An 18,046-nucleotide genomic window follows, 5' to 3' on the forward strand; every position below is an offset into this window, starting at 1 on the left:
GGAGGGGCGGGACTGCATGGAAAGTGCTTCTGTCCGTTATTCGTGAGGGGGAGGTCGTACACTCTTGCGGAGACCGACAGGGCGATTTTTTTAGATACGAGGGGAAGAGGTGTAAATAAAAGGGAATTCCACGAGCCACTCACTCTTTCTTATCCATCCGGCGTCTCCCATCCTTCACGCAATATTCTCCTCGCGACTTCGTTTCTCCACTTCACAGATCTTGTAAGGGGGCTGCAAAAATTAAAATACACTCGAATGCAGAATATTTGGAGATGCGAAAATGAAAATTTTTCGTTTCGACTCGAACATTTGATGAATAGCTGAATTTCAGTGCTTTTAATAACTTTCCAAGAAATTAAAATTTGCACGCAATCGAACAGGTAAATCAGTGCTCGATAAGGCATCCAAGCCTATTTGAAGAGAGTAAATACTTGTACTAAGCTAATAAAGAAATAAAATGTCGTGATTTCTCATAGAAATTTTTGTAAGGGATGCTACACTTAGAAGGACGGCTATGAGTCATTAAGATTCATTACTGGTTCTGTCCCATTATCTCTCACTGCGGCCCATTCTTCTCCCCATTTTGCTTCTGCACACCTGATGCATTAATTTACGGATCAAATAATACGTTCGAATAGATAAAGAACAATACTTGAAACCATGTTATTATTCCATTACAATGTAATTTCCCGATATCAAGGATTGTTCTGCATTGCGGGTTGCCAAAATAATACATCACATCAATGATCCTTTTTCTAGGGTTCATTTTTAACAAAAAATTACATATGTCTCAAGAGTTTTATTGTTATCACGACATGTACCCTATACCATGGCTTTATTCCCTCTGCATCACGAAAATACGTATAAGAATTGGACATATTGATGACAAAATTGTGCATGAAGCTAAAAAACTTTACGGATCACGATGACCTAGTGTCATTTTGACCCGTAATGGTCATTGACCCGTAATGGGTCGGTGCCTGTGGGGCAAGAGGGTGGTTGCGGTCCATGCGGACACTTGCTCCTGGACTCTTACCCCAACGGCATTTGCAACACCTAATAAGCCAAAATACATCTATATGGTGAGCTGCAAGCCAACTAACTGCATGTCTTTTCGAGGCAAATAATGCATATAAAGAAGCGCTATACAAACGTAGTAGCTAAATAAACACCCAAAGCACAGATAAGAATTACGGAGTCCTAAAATTTAGATGAAAGTCGCGTAAAAGTTAAAAATAAGAAAAACTCACATTCTGTTTTTCGTTGTCTTCCACTGAAAGCACCCCTCTGCTACATTCGGTCACGTAAATGAAACCATTGACTATAAGTGGCATCATCTAGATAAATACTTCGGAATAAGAATCTTGCCCCATGCGGACTCTTGCCCATCACTACCCTATCTAAAATAAAGTACTGACAGCAATAATTGGATGAGGCAATTGACAAATTGGGTTGATAGAAATCATTTTGATTTTGCTCTTACGACCAGCGAGCTTCTTGATCTATAAAAATAGGACGAGAACGATATCGCGCGATTTTAGAAAAAGAATTTATTGTACAGTAGAATATAAATATAATATTTCCCACTAATTTATCCAAACCTGGAGACTGTACTAGGAAATAATTTTCTCAAAACGATATCCAAGAGAGAAAAATATTAGGAAAACCAAACGCTACACTCTTAAAGACGTATACTAGACGTTCAATAATAGCTGAAATTGGCTGAGGGACTGGAAGGGGAAGAAGGTAATGGCTGGCCAGTACTTAATTTTCGAAGACCCACAGTAACGCAACTGAAACAAATATAATGTCCGCTATTTCAAAATCTTACCTTTTTCGAAACTTATGATAAACGTTCCTATACGAAAAGGTGATAACAACTGTTTAACAAAAAATAAATTGAGACACATAGGTAAAGGAGTTCCTAAATGAATATTTACCACTAAGATTGTGAAATCTCCACTGAAACTACACAAAATTTCCTAACTTTAGATATTTAACTCTTATTTACTTCCATGAGAAAAACGACAGATTCATATACAACGTGATAAGTTCATGGCGTTACAATGAGCCTGAAGCGAGACCGTGACAACAAAAAGCGAGAATTGAGATCGTATTGAAATTTTACGTAGTTACTTCCCCCTCACAATGAGAGCTAGATTGCAGTTAATATCAGGCAAGGATTGCGGAATAAAAACATATATATTCTTACTATCGGTACCAGAATTGCTACATGGAGTCCTATGATAAAATATACTGTAACAATCCTTCACTAACGTTCTCTCACGGCTCTTATTTACTTCCGTAATAAAAACTACAGATTTATATACAACGTGATCTATTCATGGCGTGCCAGTGAGCTGGAAGCGAGACCGTGAAAATGAAAAGCGAGACTTAATATCGTATTGAAATTTTCCGTATTTACTTCACTCTGACAACGAGAGTTACATTTTAGTCAATATCAGGCAAGGATTGCGGAATGAATACATCTATATTCTCACTATCGGTACCAGAATTGTTACATGGAGCACTGTAACAAAAGATACTGTAGCAATCCTCCGCCAACGTTCTTTCACAGCAAGAGATCGATGATCCAACCACCCATGGTTTCCGCATGGAGCCCCCCCCCCCCACCCTTCCTCCCTTTCATCTCATTCCCCGACTCCCCCGAGAACGAATATTTTATACGGCATTTTTCATCGAGACACAAGAGCGAATGTTCCCCGTTTGCATTACGGCGGGCGTCATCACCCTTCCTGGCGTTCCACTAGAGAAAGCCGTCGTCGGCGGTGCGACTTGGTGATCTCAGCCCGAGGGGAGCGCCAGCCTCAATAGACAAGCAAACGACACACGACATGGGCCGTATTTCATCGCCCGCTGCAGATGCTCTGCGGGTTAGAAAACTTTCCGCCGCATTATGAGAATTTCGGACTCGAGGACAAAAATATGACAGAACAAAAACAAGCCGTCCGCAGCCAGATCCCTTTTTCCATATTGGTACTGGGTCATTAAGAAGTTTTTGTAGGCTGTTCTGCCAAGTTCTGATTGAAAATTGTACTTTTAAATGAATATTCACCGAATAAACATAGCAGCTGACGGAAATCAGTGAGAGAAAATTATTCATTCCGAAATATGCTAGTTTCTCTCTTATGAATTTCAATAGCATGAATTTTCAAATGTGCAGCCTGGTTGATGTATGAATCATTATATCGTTTGTTGGAAGGAGCGCTAGCATTACATTTACTTAAAGGTATTTATATCAATTTATAAGCATTAAAAACTTATTATGGTAGTATTGAAAAAGTATTTATAACGGCATCAAATCTTTCTGGATATCTATTTACGCTTTATTGATAACCATTTAAGCATGCCAAAAGTAAAACAATGGGTAACGTGCCTAACGCCTCATGGGGAAAATTTGTTCTGCATCAAACGTATTCGGTAGCCAAAATGCCGAAAATTACGGAGAAATTAACAAAATAACCCAATAAATTCCCATTCATTAATCCTTATCCTTCTGTCTGTACTATTCAACTAAGAATCGAATTGTGTTGAGTCATATTTTTTTCATATCCCTCATTATTTTCCCCAGGTAAAAGCCCATCACTCTACTTCTTGAACTTAGAGCAGACTCACTGTTTTCCTCGCAGCCACTCGCAAAACAGAGTTTCTCCTTCACTTCTTTCGTATTCACGAAGTGTCTTGATCTTTATTTACCTAATATTTCATCCTTACTGATGGAAATAACCTTACCAATCATGGGCGCCTTCAGCACCTTCAAAAGACGGAAAAGTAATGACAAGAGCGAAAGTAACTCCTAAAGCTCCAAAATGAAAGCTAAACGCAAACGCCATGATTTCTCCTAGCTAGTGGAATAAATTTGAATTCCTGGTACCTTCCGTTTTTTGCAATATTTGAGGCGCCAACAACTTACCCACGCTAACCAACCAATATTCACGCATTCAGTTTACCTTTGAGAAAACTCGCATAGCTCTCATCACCCAAATAAAAACCTAAAATGAACTGAAGGAATGCAAATAGATCGATGAAAAATAAGAGACGGGCAAGTAATAAATTCTCCGAGGGCCTTTAGTAGGGAATCTTCCACGCTCGCACGAAATCTATTTAGGTGGGCACACGAATATTTCATGCATTGGATCGCCTCCTTTCCCTTGAGCAGGCCAAGGAGGAGGAGTGAGAATCACGGGGAAGACTTTGGGAAAGGGAAGAAGCGGATGACTAGTTTCGTCAAAGACGAATCTGAAGCCCACTCCTTCCCCTTTTTCCTCTAGGAGGACCTAAAGCTCGCAGATTAGTGGCACAAAAGTCTATTTCGATTAAAATCGAACATCGACTTTTAAAATTAAAAGATTGAGGAAATCGAGATCGAGCTATGTTCTTCGACGTTCGACACAAATGCGATTTTCCAACTTCGATCTTGAACACTGCGTTTGATACTAGTAGTGTCACTAAAGGCCAATGATAACGTCATCCGTACCATATGAAAGACTTTTCTCTAAGTCTAATAAAATTGGAAAGGTACTGGCGCTTCTGATTCTGTTGATCTATCTAAAAATATTCACTGAAGCCAAATGATTTGAAGCGGTGATCCCAAAGCTTTCATGTGCGCGCATTTTTAAATTTTTATTGCTAATAATTGGAGCATCCATTCCGTGCAGATTTTTTTCTATCACTCAAATATGTATTTGGAGTGTTTTTCGAGAAAGAAACATGATTTTGTATAAACTGTTTTTTTTTAGAAACGTCGTTTTTTCTATAAATTGTTTTTTTGGCGCGAATTTCGATTTTTGTCGAGAAGTCGAGCTTTCCATTTCGATTAACAATCGAATGATCGAAAAATCGATTTCGATCGACATTTTTTTTCCAACGCTATTCCAGATGCGGGAGAAGGGAGGAAGTGTAAGGATGGAAGAGGAGAGGGGGGAGGGTGCCCCGGCGTAGAAGGCAGCAAGGAGAGGCGACAAAACACGGATATGAAAAAGAGAAGGAAATTTATCCTCTTCGTACTGTGGACACGGACTCGGTGGGGTTTGGGGTTTTCCGACGTCGCGTCGGCAACAAACCATGTTGCCCGAAAGGCTTGACCATTATTCGCCGAATGATTCAGATATGATCTGGGAAATGAATAATTGTGAAAGCCAGACATTTTATCGGCCTGCGTGCCACCCATTTGTTATGCCATGAAACTCTGTATAGAGAGCCTTGGGTTGGGGAAAGATGAGGCCTCACCCAACCCAGAAGAAGATACCATAATATTATGCGTTAAGTACCTATCGAAAAATTAGTGATTTATGGGTTGATTTAGTACGCCTGAGATTTCTTTAATTAAGACTAAACGTGTATCGTAATTTACCATCTTAGATTGTATCTCCTAATTATTTCCAGTTATTGTTCAATTTCCTAGTCAATTTCGTCTCCCTCCAATTGCCACAGAGGGATAGAATAAGTGCGTTTTGGGTATTCAATCGTGTCGAGCGAATATAGGTAAAATCGAAAAATTAAAACTACTTTGTATCACTGTCCATAATTCATTTGCGCAAAGGTTACTGGTGTCTAAACGCTGTGATGCTAGTATATGATGCGTTATATGATGCGTTAAATGTCGAAAAGCAAGTGTTTAGAATTCTATTAGCAGTTCTAAAACAAGTGTTGGGGGAAGATGGGGCCATCTGGCCTTACCCAGCCCAGGTAAAATAAACTTCAGTCAAGTCAGTTAAGTCGGTGTTACGAACACGAAAGATATGAGAGAGGAAAAGTGAACAAGGAGAAATACACGGAAAGGGACAGCAATGTCTCTTAGTGAGAACGATTCCCCGAGCAAGTCCTCCTCTAACCGCTTACTCTGATACGCCTGCAATGATACCACGCCACCTCTTTCCTTTGCAGCCCCTCCAACCGCCGTATTATAGCGACAAGCTTAGTTACAAACTAATTGGTAGGCTCGCAATAGGTGTCGTTCACCCAGACCCGGAATCGCAATTCAAGGAATTCGCTGGATGGACTTCTTCAAGAGCTTACAAATAATTTTAAATTACGGACGAGTATAACATACTGATTTAATAACGACCCTCTTACCCGATTAAAACATATAAATGCTTAATTTATTAAACTAAAACTACAAGGACCAAATAAGAGATAGATATTTTCGGGGTTACTTTTCATTCACGAGATTGAATGAAATACTACAATCTATTTCCCAACGTAAGAGGCACTGGACTCTCTCATTGGTTTCCCAAAAAAATTTATATGATAATTTATATGCATTAGGTACTGACGACTAGTGAAGTGAATTTATAATATCACCGGATGAAAAGTGATATTTTTCACATTTCTGATTCGAAAAACTATCAATTTATAACCTCTAAATTTTACTCCAATCAATCAATTAAAAGTAGTTTCATAAGATAGTTTGGAATAAGTAAATTTGAAAATTTACTCTTTTTTAAGAGGAAAATAGAAAAAAATGAAAAAAGGTGAAGGATATCTTGAATGGCTCAAGGTAAGACCGTGTTTAGCAATTAAAGATATCAGATAGTTAAGAGTGAGAAATGAGGCTGAGTGGAAAAGTGTGAATAAGAAAAGGCAAACCCGAATGCAAAAATTATAGGTAAAGTCTCTCGTTTCACAAGAAAAACGGAAAAAGGAAGCTACGAGCGACAGGACAGGGCCGAGTTGCTTGTGAGCAGTAAGCATAAAACCTGAGAGATGATAGATCCTCCTAGGACGACGCTCATCTTCAAACGGCACAGCAGAAACATTCTCTCCAGTTCAAAGGAAATAAGGGCGTGTCGCCTCTAGGCATCGTCACGCCCTTGTCCTCGGATCCAACCGGCTTTAAAACTCACAAAAGACGTAAGGAAAGCGGCAAACTGCGAAGGGAACGCTCCTCTATTTAAGTTCTCCTCACTCTGACGCTGTCGCCGCCATCTTCAAGGAATCCTCAAACCGAACACCTCTCTAGAAAGAACGAGACAGAGGTGAGAGTTCAAATTCTCGACTTTCGACGAAAACCCTTCCCCAAACGCTTCCCTCTGGTTCTCCCCACTTTCTCCTCCCTCTTGCCGAGAAGATGTCTGCCTCCTTTCTCTCCTGAATGGGGAAATTCCGGAAAACGCCCGCCGCGCTGTCGAAAGGCGAAAACGGAAAAGCTCCAAGGCTTGGCTCTGCCTCAACCACTCCAATCCACCTGGCCCGTCCGAGGCCTAATTTCTTTCCGCTTCGCCGCCGCTCCCCTAAGACGTCATAAGAAGACAGTAGTCGTGGAATCACCTCCATTCCCTTTCTCACAAACCACTCTTTAGAAATGTGGTGGGGAAGATCTTAACCGATTCAAATATCCCTTTGATTTTTCCCACCTCCAGCTCGACGACGCGACGGTCTAATCCCTTTTCTCGCCTCGGTAACCCTAATATCCTCACATTTCCAGGAAAGTCGACCGTTTTCTAGGCTTGTGCGCTTATATTAGACGATGGATTAAAGCTACTGTGAGATATATTATAACGTTATTTATTGTAATAATTATAAAAGAAGAAAAGTAAAAATATATATTAAAATAGTTCGACTTTTAGAGATTTCCTACAACTATTTTTAAGATTAAGTTTTTCATTAACCGTTTAAGATCACCATAAAAAAAACAATGGAAAAAATTAGAGATCTCCTCGGACAATACTTTACGGAAGCAACTAATATTCATAGTAAAAAATTGTAGTAAACTCAACATTTACTTCAATATTGACAAACTCTAGTTCTACAAAATGGCTTTGAGCTGCTGAAAGTAGAGTCAGTTAATATTAAATTGTGGAGTTTACTATAATGCTTTATTATAAAGGGTAAAATGTACATTTATTCCGTGAATTACAAAAAATGAATATGAATAGTAAACATTGGAAAATATAATTTACTTTAGTTTTTCAATTATTTGGCTATATTGAAAATATTTCTCCCATTATGAAGTATTAAATTAAATGTATTCCCTTTAAAAATTTTCCCCATTCAATAAAAAAATCCAATAAATCAACACAATAAGTCGAATAAAAATGAGAAAAAATGACAACTAGTCGATTATTATTGCATTCTACCTCAACAGTCATTGAGTTTAATAGAATCGCACTTCGTGGGGATACGCAACAGGTATTTGGAAATAACAATTTAAAAACTTGATGGAATCGAAAAACCTTAAATTTATCACCACAACATCGAACGTATCAAGGCTTCAAAGTCATAGTTTCCTGGCATGCATACATAGTATTGGTGAATTCCGGAAACAAAACATTACTAAAAAGCTGGTGGACCCATTTTAAAATAAAACATTCACGCTTCGTAACATTCGCTTCTCTTTCCGAATGTTTCGTTTCTTTATGCACATAAAATGTTGCCATCTAGAAACTTGATACTTCCACGCACCCACTCATTCCGCGAAAGTGTATCGTCCCATCAATTTGATTTATTCCCCTTTCCCTATCACCATAATACAAAATTTATTTTTCCCTAACTCTCTTTTCCCACCCTCCGTTTTTTTTCCCTTCGCAACCTTTTCCCCCCTCCCCTACCCTCGCCATCTCCCTCATCACTCTCCATGTCGACGTCCTAACCCCCATTCCCGCCTTTTGCTGCCATAAATTACTCGCTTATTTACATTCCGTCAGCACCCTTACATCCTTTTATTTTACTAATGGACGCGTTACATGAAGGATGGAATCAGATTGCTTGCCACCTCGCAAAAAAAAACAGGCTCCGCAATTTCGCTTGTTTCCATAAGTTTACTATTCCATCTTGGGAACTTTTTTTATGAGCACTTCACGGCTTTTTTCATTTCAGATAAATTCTGAACATACCGGCTTCTGAAATACAATGGAAATGGCATTTCATTCCAATAATGGAGTGAAATATTAGTCTAATCCTCTCTAGAGTCGCGAATTTACTTGGGTAGCTAAAGAAGAATTTTTTTTGATACCATATATCCTTGACGTACCTTGTTCCATCTATTTCAAAAGGATTCCATTTTTACTGTGGTATTTCTGTTGACACGGTATTTTTATACTGTAAGCAACGTAAGGAAAAGAACAAAATATATGTGAAGCCTGGCATACAATGTAGAGACTTCCATATCCTGAATCACTGAATAAAATGAAATAATAATGAAATTATATTTTTTTCTTTAAAAGGCAAACAACGGTCTCATAGACATTACTCTCGCCGCAAAACCAAAACTTTTTCACACAAACATTCCAAAAATACGTGCAGCTACAAATAAATTAAGTTTTGGTAGCTTAAGTTCAAAGTAAAGTTTTATATGATAGAATAGACAAATCATATACAAATATTGAACATGTTTATAAATATTTAGGCATTTTAAGGTTAGAAAAATTATATAGATATATAATTATACAGGACAATTATTTCTGTAATAAATATAAAAAAATGCGTTCCTTTCAAAATAGTGAAAAATTGCGTTCAATAAGAAAATTTTGTGTTCCTTTGAAATATACAGGTTATGGTAATAATACGTTTCAAGTGATTGTACCAAAAGAATTCAACAAAATACCAAACAGTTTAACTACATTAACTACTAGACATGAAGTCAAGACAAAAATTAAAAAATTGTTGTTGGAAGAACGATAGGTAAAATATTTATGTGATGTATTGCATTAAATGTTTAAAAAAGTTCTAAATTACATATCATAATTGAATATATGTACCAGTATGCTTACATAGGTATACAATTGAAAAAAAAAGTCATGTGTGTATTTTATGTATGTAATAAGGAATAAGTGTATGTTTGATGATCAATGGTTAAAAATTATTGTTAATATGTTGTTGAAATATCTGTTAATTGGTTGTTGGAAAATGAAAAAGAAGGTAAATGAAATCGAGTGACCGTTTTTCTAATGTATGTTATTATCCTTGAAAGCAATATATAAATATAAAAAAATGTATATAAATGTATTAGATACTGGTATACTAATGTATATGAGTATCAATTGAAGGCTAGTTCGCATGTGTATGTATGCTTGCATTAGTTGGGAAAATGTATCTGTATTATACAAATGTTATTACAAATGTTATTACAAATGTTATTATACAAATTTCTGTGATGTATTGGAACCCGCTGACAAGTCATTGAGACTTAGCGGGGCCTAGATTGTTATATGTTAAAAGACATGATGGAATATGTATATATTGTTATTAATAAACAAGAATTCTAAAAAAAAAAAAAAAAGTATTTTCCAAAATGTCAATCCGAAGATTTCCCTCCTTCAATAGTTTGCTCTTATTAAAACATCTTCTGAGCTTTATCTAGCAGATACTTACGGAAAATTCGTTAGTGCAAAATCAATAAGTTTAGTGAGAAAGAACTTTCATGCCTTTCTCAGCAGTGACACGTGTAAAATCAAGTAATCATTGGCTAAATTATATCTTTACATTTTTATACCTTAGGTACAAGTTGCTATAGTTAATATTTGTTCGAGAAAACTTATAGACACAAATTAGAGCACAAGAAATACACCGGTTTCCTAAAATTGTGAAAAAGGTAATTAAAAATATGGCAATCACACGCAGTCAGCTTTACATTTGCAGTCCTGGACACTAACCGTTACATGCTATCAATGTCATACATCTAATTTAAATGATTGATACGGCTATAAAAAATTTTATGCATATCACACACATGACCTATTTTTAGTTTTCAAATAAACTTATAAACATTATTAACTCCGCAATTTAGTCTCTGAAATTGCAAAATGTTAATATTTGGGTTCCTCGAGATCAATTATTATTACATGTGTAAGCAGTCACGTAAATCCTAAATCCAACTTTAGAAGAGGAGCAGATTTTAAATAGCAAAAACCGTGATACCGATTCATATCGGGAGTTGAAAGCTTATCTAGGTGGAATATTGCCACGAAGAGCAAATAAATTGGTTTCTCGGTGATGCGTCATGACGAGCACGACTTTGGACCCATCGTCGTGAGAAGAGTACTTGAGTACTTGAATGAGCACTTGAAGATTGTTTTAAAGCCAAAATATGAGGTCACGTCCAAACAAATTCGCCAACAAGTGTTTCAGATGACATAATCCGATTTTAAGGAAACATCCCATTGATAAATATTCTTAAACAAGGTCTATCCCCTTGAGAGACTCACACAAATGCGGATTATATGCCCCATGTTTCACTTTCACCGTCGCCTTCCTAAGAAAAATAAACCGCGCGGAAGGTAGGCAGACCGTGGGGCTTCCCGAGTACCCCGTCCTTAAACTCCCCTAACTCCCACGCAACACCTTCCGCTCCTTATTGAACCCAACGAGAATTCCCTCGCGCCTACGTTTTGAATATTCGGTGCCATTCCCCTCATTTTATTTTCTTCAAGACTCCTCGTCCTGACTCGGTTTCTTCTCACTCAAGCCTATTCTTTTCGGTCCCTCTCCCTTTTCTTATCTTGCCACCCTTCATCCTCTCAACATCGCTTCCCGTTTCGAAGAGAAATGCTGCCTTGATGGGCTGAATTTCTTCCGAGAACCATCCCTTCCCCCCTCGTTTACCAAAAAATCAGCTTACCCACTCCACCGTTCCTCCTTTTTTCTTTCCTTCTCCATCATATCATGTTACGTCATTCTTCCAACTCTCAACCTTTCACCATTCTCATTTCTCTTTCCCTTGTGAAAAAATGAACACACAAAGGTTTCCGCAACAAAAGGCACCATTGGAAAATTGTTGAAATATACTGCGTGAGTCAAAGGTAACTCAGGAAAGAGGCTTTCACCTAAACCAATCAAATAATAAATTTTATATATATTCTCGCATTCTGTGAAAGCCAGTTAGCGATGGCAACCTTGAGCTCTGGAAAAAATTATTCTTACGCCGAAGAGTACTATCTTTTTTCATATATCGAATGATAAGAACAGCGTACAATACAAGTAATTTGATTTAGATAAAATTTTGTTTTTTAGTAAGTTTGCTTGCCGAACGTTTTACCACAAGTGACACTTTTTGGTAACATTGACAAGTTAGTTATTTCACCTCCTTGATGACATTTCTCAGAGAAAGTACTTCCGCCGACTATCTAAACTTTTTCTAAATGTACATCCAAAACAAAACCCCTTAAGTTGATCATTAGAATTCTGTTTTGAGTCAGTATTTCGTGTCGATATTTCAATCGCGGCTCAAACACAAACGACTCAAGCCAAGAGCTGCTTTGCAGACCGCGCACTCACCTACGGAAGCTAAGAAAACGTGGAGATATTTCTCCGCAAGAACGCCGAAAGCGGGAACGAATGAACTTCTAATATTACTGTATGCAGACTCCACCACGTGGGAACTCTTCGAACACTATCATAAAAATCTATATTGATAAATTTTTCAGGGCTATGAACAAATGATTTTTTTCATCAATTAATCTCTTATTAGCAATATTCCAGAAGCGCGAATCAAATGTTGTATACTTTCAAGAACTACGACCAAGTTCCTCTGTATATTAGGCCCATTTTACCATAAGCTTCGTAATATTCATTTGAGAGACATGTATTCACAGTTTGCTCCTCATGAAAAATAAAAGAAAAGCTGACAGTTCGACTCCCCTAAAGTGACGGGTCATGGTGGTATGCATACAATAGTAACTTATTATTAACATTAAATGGAGCTATTTAGGAACTAATTGCATAAAAAATACGGGACACTTTGAATTACACCTGGTCAAACTATCGCGTAATGAATATTAATTTACGTATCTTTCCCAAACAACCGATGTGCACTCAACAGGCATCCAAATGGACTCAACAGGCGATGTAGCGGATAATTCCACGATCCTCCACGGAGAATGTGTGGCGCATTGAGTCAAAAAATATCGACGCACCGATTTCTTTCCCACGAATACTTTGGCTGTCGGTGTGACTAAAAATAGCGTCTTCGACGTAAAAAACTATCTAGTATCTAAAGCTATATTTTAAGGAGCAAAAAGATATGAGAGAAAAATAGGAATCAAGGAGACCAACTACAGACGGAACGCTGCTTAAATGTATATTGATGCAAGAATCGAGTGAATAATGTATATTTCCACCAACTCACATAACATGCCTATTCACCATTTTACGCTACAATCATATTTTCATATTTTTGGGAAAAGAGCTTGAGATAAGTACTAAGTATTTTCCGATTAAAATCATTCCCTCTCGGCTGCTACATTTTCGGTCAATTCATTGGCGAGAACGATCAAAGAGATGGTAATTCCTCTTACAAAATCAATTTATCGATACGATACCTTCCTTACCATGATTCAGCCACGAAATCACGGAAAATGGTAAAGAGCGGAAATTCCCGGAGACTAAAAAACACCAGGCAGGAAGTTTATTCCAAGCTTGTAATGATAATTTCTATTTACTTACCACCAGTGATAGTCGTTATAATGGCCGTGTCCCACTCCACTCAACAGCTCCTGCAGCTCACCCTTACGTGATACAACGGAAACGGTATATCAAATGCTGATACTGAAGAGTGACAGCACCGTTTTATTTTTTACCCATCCTTCACAGAAATTATAAATGCCAAAATTAACGATGTGCCACTATCGATGTCGTTTCGTTAGGAATTGAAATTGAGCTTGATCAAAAAGTTTGGGAAATTAATGATCACTTTCAGGGCAAGCAACAGAAAAAACACAGGATAAGAAAACTGGGAAAACAAACAAAAAATGTGATGAAAATATAAACAATTCATCCTCGTCAATCATTTGGAATTTATAATTCCTTCATCAAACAAGTCTGTGTAGTCAGGCTGGAATATGGTATACAAATTTGCGAAACGTTGGCTGAACTCAAGGATTGAATTAAATTCACGAGCCATTAAAGCCCCAAAAAGATACAAATTATAATCATAAAGGTACAACCTAAACGTGTGCTAACATAAAGGTGGTTGAGAAGAACATAATAAGTTTTATCAGAAATATAAATCTGAATAAATATCCGTCCTCAACAAGTCGAAACCGTTTGCCCATTCTGATCACATATCTATTGCGGGCCATTTGTTCACCACATTCACAAAATCATGTAACCACAATGACAAAAAATATGTTATGAACTGGACTCTAGGGAGCAGTTAGAAATTTTAAAAATTATTGAAAGTCAGGACAGTACTCTTATCAATGAATATCTCTACCCATCCTTTTCCCCTATTCTGGCGTCCGTTTTAAAATTCATCAAGTAACTAGGTAACAATAATAAGATAAACAAATCATAATTAGCGCCTGAAGATGATGATGATTCATTGAAACCCGGGTCGCGCTCTGATCAAAAATAAGTGGTATAATTAATTGTCTGATATCCAGGAAAACTCAAAAAATAAGTTATTTTGATACTCCGACCGTTCACTCCACATAATGCATATGTACAAGCAGTCAGAATTCCATTTCCTTTTCAAATATTATTCCGCAAAGTCTGCTATTATCCCCTCTCATTCACGAATATTTCGCCTGTTTTCGCCAACAAAGGAGAGCTGGGGCTACGTAAACTAAGTCAGGAAAGCCGAGTCTTCCGCCGCAAATCTGGGCTCATTCAACTTAATATGGGCGGATAGGTTTCCTTTATCTTGCTCCTCTAGCCGGCAAAATCCTGGACGGGCTTTAGCGCTGCCCTCGCTCGCCTTCCATCCGCCCACCCACGCGACGCCGAGGGTCAAACGCATGAGCGCACGGCACTGGACGCCCGGTCACTCAACCCCCCACCACCCCCCACCCTCCTCACCACGATTGCCTGGGATCCTCTTCGGCCCCTTATCCTCAACCTAGTCATTTTCATCTCCCTACGCTCGCCACACAGGGGCAGAATGAGTGTGGTTCGGGTATTCAATCCAGTTGAGCAAGTCTCGGAAGATTTAATACAATTAAGTACAATAATTAAAAATACCGTACATTACCACTCAATTATAATTAAAACTACTTTGCATTACCCTCCCCAGTTTATTTGTGCAAAGGCTAAAGGCGTAAAAACTCATCGATGAGAAGATACCATATTATTACGAGTTAAATGTCGAAAAACAAGTGATTTACAAATCACTTGGTTAATGAGTTATGATTTAAAAATTTATGAGTAGGTCTAAGGTAGGGTACGCTAAAACAAATCATTTTAATTTAAACTACATTATTCACATGAAATGTCACTAATTAATTCTAAACCTATATTGTAATTTATCACCTTTGCTTCCACCTACTAATTATTTACCCTTATTGTTCAATTTCCAATCAGTAACTTGGTCACTTTTATCTCCCACCATTCGCCATGGAGGGACTGAATGAGTGCGTTTGAGGGTTTCAACAATGTCGAATGTCGATGAAGTCTAAGTAGAACTACTTTGCATTACTGGCAACAATTTCTTAGCGCAAAACCTACGGGCGTCTAAACTCTGTGATGAGAAGATACCATAATATTATGCACTAAGTATCGAAAAATTAGTGATTTTTGAGTTTAGTACGCCTAAGGTACAACAATATTTTTAAAGTATATTTTCCGGCTGAAATTTCGCTAATTCAGACTAAACCTATATTGTAATGTATCACCATAGCTTGTACCTCCTCATATTTCCAGTTATTCTTCCATTTCCTGGTCACTTTCATCTCCCTCCAATCGCCACAGAAGGACAGAATGAATGCGTTTTAGGAAATCAATTGTATCGAGCGAGCATAGGTAGAAGCGAATAATTAAAACTAATTTGTATCACTGCCCACAGTTTATTTGCGCAAAGTTTTCAGGCGTCTAAACTCTGTGATCATAGTATACCAGAATATGTTGCGTTAAATGTCGAAAAACAAGTGTTTAGAATTCTATTAACAGCTCTAAAACAAATGTTTGAATAGTATTAGAATTGTTAAGGAAAGTATGTGCGTTTAATTTTGTACGCTGTTGAAACAACAAAACATTTAAATTAGAACGTAAGTTTTTCACCAGAAATTTCACTAAATTACGTCCGAACCTTTACTTTAATTTATCACCTTATCTTGTAGCTCCTAATTATTTCCTGTTATTGCTCTTTTTCCGATCAGTAGCTTGAAATTTATAATTTTATGAGGTTGTAAAAATATAATGGCTGTGCTTTTCATGCTATTTACCTTTTATAGTATTTATGCGCGATAATCCTCAAGGAAAAATCTTTAAACGTGATTTATGTATATGCAAAAAAAAATATTTTAGAACATACTATTTATTACGCGGCCTTTTTACCTTATCTGATAGATTTAAAGCTTAATATATTTATTACAGACTCTTACAAATATTCTATCAGTTATCCCATAAGCAAGTTTTGATGAAAAAGTGTGTATCTAAATTGACGGATGGGTTATCCTGGAGGATAAGACGTCCGGAAGCATAGCATATCGATCGAATGAATACGAATAATAATAATTAGAAGTTGTAGCACACATTTCAGTAATGAAGCATCCCTTATCGTGCAAAACATAGTGGCGCTTTCTACAGAACAACGGACAGTGAGATCTCCTTCTTGAGATCATTGATTAACTTAAATGACCAAAAAGAACAATCTTTTGGCAAAGCATTTGAATAATTTCTGATCAAGCGGAACCTGTTAGCCTACGTTTCGGCGTGCTAATTACTATTGTTATGGCAAAGATAATTTCACGATCTTTATATCTTGCATCCTGAAGGTAAAGCAGTAATTCCTAGCGCCTGATTTTTTTCGAATCTTTAGTCGCTACTATGGTTTGAAGTTATTTTCCATGAATATATAATTCCAAAATAGGTCGCAATATTTAGTTAAGGAAAACTTCATTAACTCTAGATTTTGCGAGTCATCCATTCTTCCACCGGGTCTGTAGTACTTTCACCGTGTTCTCCTATATTTTCCTCCATCATTCCGGGCAGCCAACCAGGCCGACTCCTAAGTCCCCTCCGAACGCCAACCCCCTTTCCTCCTCCACCTCCCTCGCATTCCTACCCCTGGCGGGGAAACCACCACCAACACACCATGGGTATCGCCCCAAAAATGCACCCAATACAGGACCTGCTCTCGCTCGTTTCCTTTCCACTCCAGCCCCCCTGCAAGGCAACTGCCCGTTCAATACCAAGGATCTTCTACTGAGGAGCAGAAGGGTATTGTGATAGCAAAACAGAGAGTGAGGGTGAAATGAACCATTCGTACACAACATGCTCCATATGAAGATGATGGTATAAGAATTCACCAGTTTATTTTTTAAGAAATTCAAGAATATATCTAAAATATCATGCCTCGCCCATCCATCGGAACTTCACAGTGAACGGCTTACGATAATCATCATAGATATCTTGTTTGGTTAAGTCCACAATATGCATCTTGCCGATTAAAGTCCAAAAATTTCCATAGCTTAACTGGCTACTAACGATAGATAGCTTAACTGGCTACAGCACTTGGCTGTAACTCGAGAGATCCGGGTTCGAATCCCGATCGAAGTTAATTATTTTTCTTCTTTGAAACATCGCACACTGCAATAATCAGATTAATTATTGTTATTTTTCGAAATTTGAGGTTGGTGTAACTCCTACTATCAAATGACTGACGGCATAGCAACTCAGACGATAAAAGCGTAAGCCAAGTGAATTCTACTGAATAGGCTCGTTTTTCCAAGAAAATAATCTAGATCCTCGAAACGGGAGTACGTATACACGTGTAAATAGAAGAAGCCAAGGGAGAAAAATGGGTACGTAGATAGCGTGAGAGGAGGTGAAGTTGTACGACAATGTCAATAATTGAGGTTTTCGAATAATAAGCAATAACGTAAGATCAGAGTATAGACCCTGGTGGTGAACACAAGAGTCCGAGTGAGCAAAAGAGATGGAAGGATATAATAGGTATTACAAATTACGGCAATAATTACAGAACATGAAATAAAAAGTAAAAGAATACAATAAATAGACTTTATAAATTATATTCTTCATGAGAATAAGGTTCCACGGAGGAGTATACATATAAAATGCGTTGTAAAAAATAATCGTCCATCTGCTCTAAAAACAATTATTTGCGTCCATTCTACCAGTTAATAATACAGGA

General features: G+C 37.6%; 1 protein-coding gene across 2 annotated transcripts in view; it reads right to left on the bottom strand.

Moving 5' to 3' along the window:
- LOC124156088 overlaps positions 1 to 18,046 on the bottom strand; it is a 242,000-nt gene that overhangs the window by 159,481 nt on the left and 64,473 nt on the right. The window lies entirely within an intron of this gene.

This window comes from Ischnura elegans, chromosome 3, assembly GCF_921293095.1.
Source record: "Ischnura elegans chromosome 3, ioIscEleg1.1, whole genome shotgun sequence".
NCBI classification, from domain to species: Eukaryota; Metazoa; Arthropoda; class Insecta; order Odonata; family Coenagrionidae; genus Ischnura; species Ischnura elegans.